Raw genomic sequence first — 15,898 nt, 5'->3', positions numbered from 1 at the left:
GAGCCAACTTCTCTTTCTACTCAAGAAGAGAGTCCCTTACTCAGCCTTACTTCCCAAATCCTGTTTCATCGTCCAAAATTTCCAACATCAAAAGTTACCAGGCTGGGTCTAACAGTTGCAGTTATTGGGTTATTAGAGGGAGGAAAGTAGGAGAAACAAGGAAAAGGTAGGAGAGAGAAGAGCAGGAGGAAAAGAGGGAAGGGGGGAGCAGAAAAAGGATGGAACCAATACTACCGAAAAGGAAAAAAAGGGGGGGAGGTCAGGACAAAGGGGGCTATAGGCAATTATAAGTCTCCTTAACGTGGCTTTATGTAGCGTTCTTTGTCGTTGCTAATTTCACCGTGTTTCAGGTTCGCAAAACTTCTATAATAAAGTCTCCCCTCTGTCTCTTTATATTATTTCCTCTCCGCTCTGTTCTCAGTCAAGGTTCCCCAGCCGCTGGTCTCATCTGATGTTTGTTACTGTATCCACCGTACAGGGAAACAATGTACTCAGCGGGAAGAGCAAGAAGCAGAACCAAACAAGTCTTCCCCAAACAGGCATCTTCTATACCACTTTGTCTCTAAAGTTAATCTAGCCTGGCAGGAATTTGCCACAACGTTCCGTATTCACTCAGTCCTGTCGGCATGTATTAACTTCCTTCTCAAACTGCCTGCGATACCGCCCTCTGCGCCATTTTCTGCTCACCACCGGGAAGATTCCTCACAGAAATCTTAGAACATCCAGGACTCACCCAACTTAGATACCAATTTTCAGGGCTGTCTTGAATCCCCATACGTTGGGAAATCCATTTTTAATCCAGTGGAGGTTCGTCGCCCTTCTCAGCAGAAGCTAGAGGCATCGCAACACGGAGTCGGTGCTCTCCCATTTTGCGCTCGCGGCCCCATCCGGGCTTCCTTCCGAAAAAGAAAAAAAAACCCAAAAGGACGGAAAGCCGCTCCCACGCTGCCGGGAAGCCTATCCCCCAGGGGTCCCCCCTGGGATTTTTGGGGGGCGCAGTGCCTTTGCGGCTCCCCCAAGCCTCCGTGTTGCTCAGAAAGCCCTTTACGTGGCTTTCCGCGCTTCCTCGCCGTCCGCGACCTAAACCGGAAGTCTCCCTGTTTTTGGAGCTTGTTTACCGGTAACCTCCTCTGGCTGACATCCAGACAGACCAGGGAGATTTTAATAGGCGACATTTTCCCAAGCGTGGGTAAATGCACACCCCCACCCTGCTGCTTCTTCCCTAGCAGGGAAAGGAGACAGACAGAAACGTCTATTTACATTCTTTTATTTCTGTCTACAGCACTAGAGAAAAACACGTCCTTTCAGTTCTTCTAGCAAGTCTGACAAACTTCCTGTACATGCGCAAATGGAAGGTTTCAAATTACACTCTTCACAGAGCTCTGAGAAGCCTGTGAACTTCCTGGGAAATTCTTTCCCACAACTAGCCGCATCTTGTGATGTCAACAAGCTAGCTGTTTGCAGCTGCAATGTTTCCATATACTGACAGGAAGTACACTTTGATTGCAACTGACACTCACTCAGTGTTGCTCATGAGCACCAGAAGCAGGTGTTGTACCCTTCCAACGAAAACCCAATCTGTTTTTGGAGATCTGCACACACCTCCTCAGGTTGGGCAGGTGGCCATGTTTCCATTTCACTATTTCATGAAAAGTATGTGTTGCTTGATTGTAGAACAAAAAACCTCAAAGCAGTTTACAAAACCAGCAAAAGCACAGGCAAGCGCAGCAAAATCCTTGGCAGTGAGCATGGGGGGGGGCAGGGGGCAACGTGGGATTTTCACTTGAGTAAATGCAGGACAGGATACCAGTATGGCTGAGAAGCATAGTTCTTGCAGGGGGACCTCCATGGACAGATGCAACCTAGCAGGGAATGGGCTAGGCTGGGGAGGGGGGCGAGCAAAGACCAGAAGCTTAACGCTGTGACGCAGCAGCAGCAGCAAAAAAGGCGAATGCTCTTCTCGGCTGCCTCCACAGAAGTCTAGTGTGCAGATCCAGGGCCCAAATCCTGGAGAGTCAGTGTTCAAGTTCAGAGGCAAGAGCATTTATGTTGCAGGCAAATCCTCACTGGTATCTGCAAGGGGGGCTGGGAGAGACCCCCACCATGCCACCTGAAGCCCTGGAGAGCAGCAGCCAGTCAGTGTAGAGGTGGTGTGGCATAGTGGTAAGAGCAGTGTTTCTCAAACTTGGGTCCAGACAACAGCTGGGAAGAAACAGTGGGTCAGAATGTCAGTCTAGGGCCCAGGGGGCCGGGGTTCAAATTCCTGTCTGGCCATGAAGCTCACTGGGTGACCTTGGGCCAGTCACTCACTCTCAGCCTGACCTCCCTCACAGGGCTTTTGTGAAGACAGAATGAGCAGGAGAGGCAGAGCCTAGGAAAAGGGACAGGCCGCCTGTCGTTCTCTCACTTTAGCCTGGGGGCTGATGCCGTAGCTGGTGAAGGCATACTGGCAATGCAGCAGCCCCAGGTGCGTGATCAGGAGCCGGCAGTAAGCGGTGAAGGTTGTGGTGAGGAAATGCCAGTAGAGAGCTCGGTCTAGAAACCAGATCTCAGAATGTGGGGTGACAACTGGAAGAGAGAAGAGAGACCGCAGGATGAGAAGAACACACCACCCCACCTTTCAAGGGGGCCTAGGGATGACGAACTGGGCCTCGGTGCTTTCTACAAAGGATAAAGGCGTTTCCAAGGGAAATTCATCCTCTGAGGCTCTTCTTCGGGTGCCTCCTCCCCGAGAGGAGGGTGGCTACACAAGAACAGGCCTTTTCTGCAGTGGCTCCCTGTTTGTGGAAGGCTCTCTCCAGGGAGGCTCGCCTGGCACCTTCGCGACCTATCTGTAGGCGTCAGGCGAAAATGTTCCTCTTCAACCCAGCCTTTGGCTGATTGACACCTGATATCTTTCTAAATATGTTGGGTGGGGGGATGCTTGTTTTTCTTCTTATTTTTATTATGCATTTTGTGTTTTTTATATTGCAGTTTTATATTGTGCACATTTTCCCCCCACCTCCTTTCCTCCCCAGACTTTTCCTTCTGGTTTTCCCTTGGCAACCCTTTCCTGTTTTGTGGGGGCAGTGGGGCGTCTTGCGATAGAACCCCCTCCTAAAGTGGCTCTCTGCTATCAGCCTAGCTTCCTTCCAGGCTTGAGAATCTCCGCAGCCAGTTATTTCCTCCCAGCCTAACCTGCCTGCAGGGTCGTTGTGATGACAAAATGTGGGAGAAGTTAATGACGTGCCCCATCTTGGGCTCCTCAGAGCAAATGTGGGATATCAAGGTAATGGACAAAAATGCTTCAGGGCTACTTTTTTATTGCATTTTTATCCCACCTTTTCCTCCAAGGAGCCCAAGGTGGTTCTCTCCCTTCTCATTCAATCCCCACAACAGCCCTGTGAGGTAGACCAGGCTGACAGGCATTGACTGACCCCCCCACCCCATGGCCAAGTGGGGATTCGAACTCTGGTCTCCCAAGGGGCAAATTGTACAGGGAATGCGTACAATGTGAAAGCAAAACAGTACAGTTTAATGATTTTAAAAGGTGATCAAAATCCATATAAGAGACTGTCCTCAAAGAGTACTATTTATATGGACACCCTAAAAGCTGAGTAGAGAGTCTCTCTGAACAGAAGGCTGTTGTGTACCCCAATATTATCTATAAATATAGAAAAGTCTTGGAAAACTGCTTATAATGAGTACTATTTTAGGAAGACTAAGGACAGATCGTGAAGTTGAGGCTCCAATACTTTGGCCACCTCCTGAGAAGAGAAGACTCCCTAGAAAAGACCCTGATGCCAGAGGACGAGATGGTGGGACAGTGTTCTGGAAGCTACCAGCATGAGGGAGGCAGTGGAAGACAGGAGTGCCTGGTGTGCTCTGGTCCAGGGGGTCACAAAGAGGCGGACACAACTAAACAACAACAACAGCAAACTAGCAGCTGGAACCTTGTCAGGAGATAGGAGGCAGATATTACCTTGGAAGGCAAGAGCTTGCTAATGAAGGGGAGTTAAAATAGCTCAAGGAAGATACAGGGCAACAAGAGAATAAATGCCTTAAAAAGAAGCTTGTAAGATTTAAGATTGCTCGGAAGAGACCAAAAGGACAGAATGTACCCCCAAAGCTAATAGGGAGACCCCAACACTGAAAGAAGAGAACAGTAAGTGACTGCTCTTTAGTAAATCCTTGCAACCTAGGTCTCATTCACCCAGGAAGCGAGAAAACTGGCCAACTCTGGAGAATGGAAGACCCTTTGAAGATAAGTAAGCGGCGCTATAGAATTCCATCCTGTGTCATAAATGATGTCAGAGCAGCAGTTTTCATTGCTCCTACGTCATGAGGGGCTTGCCTTTCGAAATGGGTCCAAGGTCTGGCCTGAAGTGCATACATCGCTTCAGTCTCTTGAGATTGGAGACTAGTTGCAACTAATCAAGGGCAGCTTTCCCTCAAATCCTTGGTCGTTTTGATTGGCTAAGAAACTCGTGCTTCAATTCCGTCTTCCCCCGGACCTCTGGGAGATTGGCAGCTGATGGAAGCAAGGTGAGACTTGACTTGAGAAAATAAACTTGCTCCTAAACAGCACAGCCAAAGAGCATACACAGAGAGCTCAGAGTGGCTCCTTACAGATTAACTGCGGTCCTGGAGCCACTCTGCCATAGTTTACACAGCAGCAGCAACAGCAGCCCAATTCCACAGACTTCTCCTGGCTGAGACACCCTCAGGCCCACAGAGCACCTGGCGACTATTTCGAGGGATGTTTAAAACAGAAATTTGAATGTTGTTTTTCTCCTGTCCTTGTTTATCTCCTGTCTGGCAGGTTACTTGATTGGATTGCTTGGGGAGCCCGCCAGTCTTTCGTAATGATAAATACTTAGTTCCTGGGCTGGTCACAGGCTCACCCTATTCAAACACAGACATACCCTTAAAGACAGGATTTGTGAAGGAAAAGACAATGGGGAGGCTTTTCCATTTTCCTTTGACCTTGCAGAGAAAACATTTGGTCAGTTTGGGACAGTTTGGGAATCAAAATGGTTCCAGGTCAGTCTTCCTGTGCTGATCTATGTACGTGCTTGGTTGGTACACTTATGAACATTTAACATATATCTAAGACCTCAAAATTCCTATCACAGGGAGAAGGAGTCCCATGTCCCAGAGATGCAGCATTTCACTGCTAACAGTTAGGCTGGAAAGATTTGTGCAGGCCTTGCCAGGCCTTCTAGGCCTTCCTGCTTCTGCTGACCAGAACCTTGGTCTCAGGACAGGGGTGTCATGGACTGTCTGGATGCAGAGAATTGGGGGGAGGCCCAAGCTGGGGAACCCCCAGGGGAAGAAGGCTCTTTGAAGCAAAGAAAAGCCCTCAGCGACTAGGACTCAAATGATTCCACCTCCCTCACGGAGAATCTCTGGTGGTTCCCAGCACCCCTGAGTTTCATCTAGTCTTCACTAGGGATGTACCCTTTAGTGTGACAAGCCGAGCCCTGTGGAACTCCCTGCTACTAGACGTTTGCGGGCACACGCACTAAACCCTGTCTGTGGTGCCTACCCCTTTTCCCAAATGATAAGACAAGAGACCAGAGTATGGGTTCAAATTGGCCACAACTTGATTGAGCTTCAGAAGTGGGAAACTTGGCACAGGTCTTGGCAGGCAACCCTCTCAGCCCGCCTGGCTGAGGATATGCAGGCAGATGAGGCCCAGTGAGAGGGGACTGCAAAGCGCAAACTTACACAGCATGCCCTTCCACTGACCTCGTCTGGGGAGTTTGACCTACATGCTGCCGCTCTAGGGCCAGGGACTCCCGGTTTTGCCCTTCTATGGGCCCAGAAACCATGAATGCACCCCCCCCCCCAACTTGATGTTAGACTAAAGGCTACCTTGCCAAGGCCTAGAACCGCCACTCGAGGCCCTAAGGGGCCTTGCCGCCAAGTCCCACAACCGAGGACCAATCAAACCCCGCAATCTATCCAGTCCCCAAGGGCTCGTCACAAGTCGTGGAGCCAGAAGTCATTGCCCAGTGGGGTCAGGTGCACCCCGTCCCCCCGGAATAGGTCAACTCTATCTGCTGTGATGGTGGGATGTGGGATAGAGAACCCACCAATTTGACGCATGGTGTTGCGCATGGCCCTGCTAATTTTACTCACTGCATAATTGAGGCGAGAGGGATTGGAAGCCCCCCACCAGTGAAGACGGGGTAGGAGATTGGACCAGCCGATGGTCATTGATGGGTACAAGGCATGCAGGCTTTTTAAATCTGCCCTTGCAGCAAGGGCAAGGGCAATGCCTTTTTGCTCCACTAGATCGTTCTCCCCCGCATGTATAATCAAGACCCTTGGAGGGCCATGGGTCGCTGCGGCACTACGCAGCATGGGCATCAAGCTCCGCCAACGCATGCCCCGCTGGGCCATCCAACAAAAGCGTACCTTGGGGTGGATGTTAAGGTTATGGCCACGATTTTGAGACTGTGCATAATCCGCTGCCCAATGGACAATGCTGTGGCCTTTTTTAAAAAATAAATATTTATTAAAGTTTTCACAATATTACATAATGAAAAAGAAAAAAGAAAGAATACAAAGTAAAAAACAGTTAAAAACAATTCCATCTTTTTGTCATTTATCTTTCATTTGCTTGTTTCCTGGACCTCCTCATACCTCCCTTTTTTGTATTCCAGTCCAATTTATTAGTTCAGCAATTCCTTTCCCTCCTTATTTTATCCTGATCTTTAATCTTAATATATTATAACATTAAATTTTTACCTGTTAGAAATCCAATTTTTTCATATTTTATACCATTACAGCTAGAAACCACTTAACGTCAATTCAACATCATTCTAACCTTCATTAATTTTGCAATATTTCTGTAAATAGTCTTTAAATTTCTTCCAATCTTCTTCCACCGACTCTTCTCCCTGGTCTCGGATTCTGCCAGTCATTTCTGCCAATTCCATGTAATCCATCATTTTCATCTGCCATTCTTCCAGAGTGGGTAGTTCTTGTGTCTTCCAATACTTTGCAATAAGTATTCTTGCTGCTGTTGTAGCATACATAAAGAAAGTTCTGTCCTTCTTTAACACTGATTGGCTGACTATGCCCAGGAGAAAGGCCTCTGGTTTCTTCAAGAAGGTATATTTAAATTATAAATCATCTCCCAGAAAGTCTTAATCCTTGGGCACGTCCACCATAGGTGAAAGAATGTACCTTCAGTATGATTTTTTGTCTGTTGTCCTTTCTTTTTTTTGTATGTATTTTCTCACTTTGGTGATGATGTTTTTTATTGTTTTTGGTTGTGTATGTGTATGGTGTTATATTGTTTAAAATCTTTAATAAATATTTTATAAAAAAAAAGAATGTACCTTCAGTTTCCTTACATTTCCAACATTTATTATCGGGCAAATGGTAGATTTTTGCAAGCTTGACTGGGGTCATGTACCACCTGTATATCATTTTCATAATATTCTCTCTTAAGACATTACATGCCATAAACTTCATACCTGTGGTCCATAACTGTTCCCAGTCAGCCATCATTATGTTATATCCAACATCTTGTGCCCATTTAATCATAGCAGATTTCACCGTTTCATCCTAAGTATTCCATTTCAACAGCAAGTTATACATCTTTGACAAAATCTTAGTTTTGTGTTCTAACAATTCTGTTTCTAATTTTGATTTTTCCACCTGGAAGCCGATTTTCTTATCCAAATTGTATGCCTCCATTATCTGATAATAATGAAGCCAGTCTCGCACTTTGTTTTTTAGTTTTTCAAAACTCTGCAATTTCAGTCTATCTCCATCCTGTTCCAAAATTTCCCAATATTTCGGCCATTTGACCTCCATATTGAGCTTTTTCTGAGCTTTCGCTTCCATCGGTGACAGCCACCTTGGGGTTTTATTTTCCAATAAGTCCTTGTATCTTATCCAAACATTAAACAATTCTTTCCTGACAATATGGTTTTTAAATGCTTTATGTGCTTTAACCTTTAACAACAGATATGCATGCCATCCAAATACGTTGTTAAAACCTTCTAAATCCAAAATGTCAGTGTTTTCAAGAAGCAGCCATTCTTTCAACCAGCAAAAAGCTGCTGATTCACAGTAAAGTTTAAAGTCTGGCAGGGCAAATCCACCTCTTTCCTTTGCATCTGTTAATATTTTGAATTTTATTCTAGGCTTCTTGCCCTGCCAGACAAATCTAAAAATATCTCTCTGCCACCTCTTGAAACAGTCCATTTTGTCCACAATTTGCAATGTTTGAAACAAAAACAACATTCTAGGCAATACATTCATTTTTACCGCAGCAATACGACCCAGCAGTGAAAGCTTCAAATTTGACCAAATTTCTAAATCTTTTTTCACTTCAGCCCAGCATTTTTCATAGTTATCTTTAAATAAATTCCCATTTTTTGCTGTCATGTTAATCCCCAGGTATTTAACTTTCTTAACCACTGTTAAACCTGTCTCATTCTGAAACCTCTCTCTCTCCATTGGTGTTAAATTTTTCTCTAAAACCTTGGTCTTTAACTTATTCAATTTAAATCCTGCAACTTGACCAAATTCTTGAATCAGTTCTAAAACCCTTTTGGTACTAGATTCTGGCTCCTGTAACGTCAATACTAAGTCATCTGCAAATGCTCTCAATTTGTACTGTTTGGCTCCGACCTGTATACCTTTAACCGACTGGTCCCTTCTTATCATATTCAGCAGAACCTCCAGGACCGATATAAAAAGCAATGGGGAGATTGGGCAACCTTGTTGTGTCCCTTTTTCTATCTTAAATTCTTCCGTCACCACATTATTTACAATTAATTTAGCCTTTTGTTCAGAATATATTGCACTTATACCATTTTCTAAACCTTGGCCTACCCCCATACCCTGTAAGTTTTTTTTCATAAAAGTCCAAGAAATGTTGTCAAAAGCTTTCTCCACGTCCACAAATATCAAAACTGCTTTAGTATTTATGTTCACTTCTAGTTTTTCCAAAATATCAATTATATTCCTCAAATTGTCAGACAAGTGTCTTCCCGGGAGAAAGCCCGCTTGGTCTTTATGAATCTCTTCCATCAACACTTTTTTCAATCTCTTGGCCAAAATGTCTGCAAAAATTTTGTAATCCACACTGAGTAGTGATATGGGGCAATGCTGTGGCCTATAACCCAGATCTTCATGGTGGGCAAACCTGTAAGACAATTAAATTGCAAGTGATAAGGAGGAGGAGCCGGGACGAATGTGACTTTTGTAGGCTGTTGAGTGCCAGCGCCCCAGTGTCTTGATGTGTGCGGGGTCCCACCCCTGTATCGCCACTGAAGTGGCAGCCCCAATACGGAACGAGTGCCCGGAATATTCCTGGGGACTAACACCGCAAGCAGATAAGGCTTTGCGTAAGAACAGCAAAAGAGGCTTGAGCCCAGGAGTCAGCCTCTTTTCTTTTGGCCTTAGGCCCGCCCCCGGCCAGCCGTCCATTGTCCTCCCTGGCCGAGGGCAGGTCAAAGGCCAGCTCAAGCAGGTGGGTGGCCCCGCCCAGATAAGCCTCGCTCGGTGCCACAAACCCTGCCCACCTGTGGGGAAGGGAGGGCGGATATTGTCAAGGAGCAGTCCTCCCTTCCTTCAGAGATCTTTGGAAAGCTTTGTTGGTTTGCTTAAACAGGCATCATGATTTTAACCAATGAATATTGCTTGATATTCATTGACAATTTCATGGATCTTTTGTTGATTCTCCCTTCTTCATTTTCCCACTTGCTATATTGCTACAAAGGGACGCGGGTGGCGCTGTGGGTTAAACCACAGAGTCTAGGACTTGCCGATCAGAAGGTCAGCTTCACTTGGAAACCCTGATTCCCCTCCTCTGCTACCGTTCTACATTAAGAACACAAGAAGAGGCTGCTGGATCAGGCCCATGGCCCATGGAAGATGCCCTCAGAATACTGCTGCCCTACGATAGAGGGGATCTGGGTTTCCAGGTGAAGCTTGGCAGAACTGAATGGAGCATTTTCCAAAACCTTGCCCCAGCCTTTTGCCTCGCAGCCATGCTCAGCTCCATGCCCCTCTGTCTATGGAGCGCAACCTTCTTCCACTTCAATCAGGCCTTATATCTCATGATGGTTGCTTAAGAACAGAAGAAAAGGCTGTGCTGGGTCAGGCCAATGGCCCATCTAGTCCAGCCTCCTGTTCTCACAGTGACCAACCAGATGGCCGTGGGAAACCAGCAAGCAGCACCCGAGCGCATGAGCCCTCTCCACTCCTGAGGTTTCCAGCAACTGGGATTCAGAAACAAATAGGCAGAGCAAAGCATTTCGCATGCGCAGAGGTATTTGTCTGCTTGCGCATGTGAGGAAACGCTTGCATGGGGTGGTCCGCCAGAAACAAAAGGGTCTCCTTGTGCTCAGGTCAGGAGCAAATGCAAGGAGCAGGTGTGGCAACAAGAGAGCACTCAAAATACCCCCCCCCCCACCAAAACCCCCAGGGGTAGACTTTGGTGATATGGCGCCCTGAGCTAGGAAACAGCAGGGCTTCAGCTGACCTCTTTGAATTCCGAGGTGCTAGAAGAGAGCCCAGCTTCCATCTGCCATAAGGCCTATTATGGGCTGGCATTGAAGTCACAGTGGCCTCTGCCAAAGCTGGCTTCTTCAAAGTACATTTACAAGCCATTCTGAGGTTACCTACCCAGAAGCTCAAAAGTAGTTACAACTTCTTCTTTTTTTACAGTTATATTTTATTGTTTCAAGATTTTAAAAATCATATACAGTCAAAACACAATTTTGACTTTTCTCTTAATTTTCGTCGACTTCCCACCCTGTTTTCCATGGAGTTGTTGTTTCTCTCCTGCTGCACCCCGTCTTCTCTTTGTCAAATCATAACCCCAGTATTATAATCCAATTACTTACGTTGCTCATAGCTCAAATCCTGCTTACGGGTTCAGCATACTATAATCCGAAAAAGGCCTATTTGTCCACAAAACTCCTAATTTTGCTAGTTCTGCATAGTCCATTATCTTACTTATCCCTTCTTTGGAACTTCTTTTTCCTTCCATTTCTGCGCATATAGAATCCTAGCTGCTGTTGTTACATATAGAACCAACTTTAACTAATTATAACGACTAGCAGGTCACCATAACCAAAAACTGCAGTATCTAGCTCACCATTGCAATGATAAACTCTAAAAATATAATTGAGACAAGACATTTTAAGGGAAATTCATCAGAAACTATTCACTTTGGTTGTTGTTAGTGGCTGTGGACATGCCATAACATTACAGCACATGATTCCCAAGAATCATGGGAACTGTAGTTGACCTCTAAACACAGTGCTATAGGTCCCAGTGCAACACATGCCTGGCTTATACTAGAGATCACTGTGTGCAAAATTCGTGAAGCCACTTGAGCCTAATATTTACCCTGCAATGCCAACCACCTTTGCCCAGGACAATGTACGACACCCTGGACTCAGCTGGAAGGTCAGAATTATGAAATTGGGGAAAAACTTGAAAAAAAACTTGAAAAAATATTTTAAAAACTCTTCCAAAAATCCCTTAAAAAGAATCAAGTCTTTTTTAAAAAAAAAAGTCCTTAAAAAGTATTTAAAAGAATCCTTTCCAAAAAATTAAAAAATTGTACAGTAGCCCCTTAGAGGTAGGTAGTTGGTCTACCTACCTGAATCTGGGGGGAAACAAGAGAGAAAAACGCAGGGACAAGTGAAAGAAGCTTTCTCCCGACAGCGAGAACATGGAAAGGCCTCCCCAAAATTTTTAGTTTGGAATGTATAATTGGCTTTATTGTTTGTATTATGATGTGGCAAGAATTGATTAGATTTGTTATCATTAGAATGTTACTAATGGAGAATTAATTTTAAAAATATTCAATCCATTAAGAAGTTCTTAGTTCATCTTCAGTGAAGGTTTGCCGGATCATAAATCAGCAAATAGAATGTAAATAGAAAAAGAGATGAGCAAGAGGTCTCCTTTCCACTGACATCATCATTCCATCATGTTGTCATAGTGCTGTGACCTCATGTCTCCAAGGGCTTGGGGGCCCTTAGCAACGCTGGTACACAGCGACCTCCATAGAGAGTGAGTGTGTTTTCTTTTTCTCCCCAAAGTCAGTGTGGTATATTTAGTTTTAATTTGGCATTTGTGTTCCCTTTTAATAAGAATAAGAATAAGAATGAGAATTTTTTATTTGTATCCTGCCCTCCCCGGCTGAGGCCGGGCTCAGAGCGGCTAACATCATAAAAAAAACCCAGGAAGGACCTTTTAGGCAGAATTTTGTTCCAAAGCCAGAACCATTCAGCTCTTTCAGGGGCTGGCCAGGGTAAAATGTAGAAATTGGAGACAGAGGCCTGTTCAGAGCTATTTGTGATGGTGTCATTACAACCCATGGAATTCCTTACTAATTAAACGTCTCCCTGATTTCACAAGAGGAATAACCATGCTCTATATAGCTCATGTCTGGGAAAAGGTGGCATTTTCCCAAGGTCTTACCATGAGGGTGCAGTAAATGAGAATTAGCACCTAACAGCTTGCTTGGTTCCCTCCCCTGTACGTTTTAGACTCACCCTTTTCCTCTGGGATGCGGTGCAGGCCGTGATTTGGGCTGACTTCCCAGAGAGCCTCTGTTGTAAATAAAAATTGCCCTTTTCCCTTATGGGGTATCCAAGAGCCCATATAGAGTCCTTACATGGGTTCCCTATTGGTAGGAGAAGATAACAGAGGCCAACCAGAGAATATTGAGAAGCAAGGCAGCTAGTAAGCTTGATCTTTATTGATCTGTTGCAACAGGGTGCTCCCCTCACCCGCAGGAGAGACGAGGAACCCAGAACAATGGTGCGCAAGGCCTTATATGGACTCTTGAAATTGCCACCCTGTAGACCAAGACCACCCCCTGGAACATCATACATACATCACAGAAGGGGTGTAACCTAAGACCACCCCTCAGATACATCACACCTACATCACAGAAAAGGCAGTCTAAACAGAAATTTAATGTTGTTTTTGTCCTTGTTTATCTCCTGTCTGGCAGGTTACTTGATTGGATTGCCTGGGGAGCCTGGCCAGTCTTTTGTAATGTTCCTGGGCCAGGTCACAGGCTCACACCCTATTCAAACACAGACATACCCTTAAGACAGGATTTGTGAAGGAAAAGACAATGGGGAGGCTTTTCCAGTTTGACCTTGCAGAGAAAACATTTGCTCAGTTTAGGAATCAAAATGGCTTCAGGTCGGTCTTCCTGTGCTGATCTATGAACGTGCGTCTATCACACCATCACATGAGCGGTGTGAGTTGTTCAACCGCATTCTAAATTACATACAGCATTACCAAACCAATAAACAGAATATCCAGTCAATCTTCAGTACCTATAAAAGAACTTCAGGGATAGGACCAGAAGCATTAGCCTCATCCTTAGGATCAGAAGCTGAGGCTCCCACAGATGAGAGTTGTTGTTTTCAACATAACAAAGCCACTTCCGAACCTGGCGAGGAGTTGGGGTTGCGGGCTTCACGTCCACTCCATGTGCACGGGGGCTGGTTCCAGCCCCCGCAAGACCGAGGGAATCCCGGCCACCTAGTCAACGCAGCCAGCCAATCGGGTGGCTGGGGGGTGTAGCCTGCCCTATTTAGGGCCGGCGCGGCCGGGGCTTGCCCTCTTTTCACCTCACCAGCCATCCTGCTTTGGTTTGTATTAAGGTTGTTTTGTCTCTTGCTTACCTTTTCTTTAGGCTGTGTATCTCAATTCCTTTGGGCCTTCTGTGATCTATTTTCACTTGGAATTACCCGCGCATCGGTGTTGTGCCTCCCATCGGATTGCCTGCCTCAAGCCTGCCCGTGTTCCAGGCAGCCGCTTCGGCTGCCAGAGCCATTTAGCTCTGGAACAGCAGGGCTGAAACCGCGCCGGAAAACCCCATCGACCGGGTGTTCCCTTCTCTCTGGGTGGCTTCTCTGCAGTGGAGCTTTGCAGAATGCGGTTTGCACGTTCAGCGCCAGCCCATCGCCGTTTAGTCCTTTTTCTTGGAAGCGCACAGCTTGCCCGATGGATCAGGTTTGGCTGGGGGTTCTTATTTCTAGCCGCATTCGCAGGGCGGTGGGGCACCTTTAACTTTTGTGGGGGGCTTGGTGGAGCAAAAGGAGGGAGGCTTAAAAGGACACGTCTTTGTCGCTACCCCTTTGCATTTGGTACTTGCCTTTGAGTTCCAATGGTTGCTTCTTCACCATTATACCTTTCCAAGAACTTCAGCCAGACTTCCAGATCGGATTTTACCTCTTTAGATAGGCGAACCCTGTGATGGGGTGACCGCAAGCCTGCTGACAACCTCGCGAGGCGGCCGCAAAATGGGCGGCCAGGGGAAACCACTCGGCAAGCAAAGTTCAAATGGCCTAACAACGACTGAATCTGCCTGAGCGTAACTTTTCTTACAGGGAGAAGTTGCTGAATGAGGTCCCTAAGCGCAACCAATTTTTCACTAGGAAGTTTTGAGGTTTGGGCAACTGTGTCCAACTCAATGCCTAGGTATACCATAGTTGTAGCTGGGCCCTCCATTTTATCTGCAGCCAAAGGTACTCCCAGCTCTCCTGCTAAAGATGTGAAGGCTTCGAGAAGGGCCGAGCACTTATGCCTACTATCAGCTACGAGAATAAAGTCATCCAAGTAGCACGACACACCCTCAGAGCCTGTTCTAAAACGAAGCGCCCAGTCCCAAAAGGTACTAAATGCCTCAAAGGCTGCACAGGCCACTGAGCAACCCCATAGGCATTGCTTTGTCTACAAAGTATGCCCCCTCAAATTTAAAACCCAACCACCGGAAATCTTTCAGGTGGACTGGCAGGAGTCGGAAAGCAGACTCTATATCACATTTCGCCAGCAATGCGCCTTTTCCAAATTTGCGAATAAGTTTAACCGCTTGGTCAAAGGAGGCATACCTCACAGAGCAAAGTTTCTGAGGTATCGCATCATTGACGGACCCTCCCTTTGGGTAGGATAGGTTGTGAATCATGCGAAACTTACCGGGTGCCTTTTGGGGGACGATGCCTAATGGATGCAAACCCTCTATGGGAGGGACGGAAAAGGGGCCAGCTACCCTCCCTGCCTTAATTTCTTTAAGTATTTTCTTGCGCGCCACTTTGGGCATCTCTCTAAATAATTTCTGATTTGGTGGGTCACCTGAATGGGGGGGGGGAGCAACTGGGATCCTAAAACATAAACTAAAACCTTCCCAGAGAAATAATGCAGCTGTTCTGTTGGGATAGAGATCCAAAAGGGTTTTTAAGGCTCACGTACCTTTTTCTCTGGGATGTGGTGCAGGCCGTGATTTTCTCTGGGATGCAGTGCAGGCCGTGATTTGGGCTGACTTCCCAGAGAGCCATTACATGAGTGGTGTGAGTTGTTCAACCACATTTTAAATGACACACAGCATTACCAAACCAATAAACAGAATATTCAGTCAATCTTCAGTACCTATAAAAGAACTTCAGGGATAGGACCAGAAGCATTAGCTTCATCCTTAGGATCAGAAGCTGAGGCTCCCACAGATGAGTTGTTGTTTTCAACACAACAAAAGGGATGGCGTTTCACTCCTGCATCTGCTGGAGAACCGTCCCCCCCTTTTCTAACTAACTGAAAGTACAACCTGGGAATATACACAGAAGCCCAAATGATTATTTGGAGGCGGAACAGCTACTGCTCACAGCTGTTGGGGTGCGGCTCTTCCCATGCGCCGGCTCCTTGAGAGCGGATCGGTGTCCTGAAGCGACTGTCTGTTGTTCATGCCTTCCCCTTTCTCCGGGGGGGGGGGGGGGGGGAGAAGCCAGGGAGTGAAGGAGGTGAGGACAGGTGACCCCCCCCAGGCCCGAAGTCACCCCAGGCCTCAAAACCAAATTTCCCCTTTCTCTCGTCTAAAACAGCTTTTCTCTGCTCTTCTCTGCTTTCTCACAAGATGCTG

General features: G+C 46.3%; 1 long non-coding RNA gene across 1 annotated transcript; it reads right to left on the bottom strand.

Annotated features, from left to right (window-relative positions):
• Positions 1-1,492: 1,492 nt before the first annotated feature.
• Positions 1,493-9,474, bottom strand: LOC310695850. Its single transcript, XR_014520294.1, has 3 exons — positions 9,122-9,474; positions 6,403-6,479; positions 1,493-2,568 (listed from the first exon to the last, which is right to left on the bottom strand). It is a non-coding gene; the product is annotated as an uncharacterized lncRNA (long non-coding RNA).
• Between the last annotated feature and the right edge of the window lie 6,424 nt (positions 9,475-15,898).

This window comes from Podarcis liolepis (assembly GCF_965112155.1).
Source record: "Podarcis liolepis genome assembly, chromosome: 16".
Taxonomy (NCBI): domain Eukaryota; kingdom Metazoa; phylum Chordata; class Lepidosauria; order Squamata; family Lacertidae; genus Podarcis; species Podarcis liolepis.
This window is presented reverse-complemented; position numbering and strand designations above follow the sequence as displayed.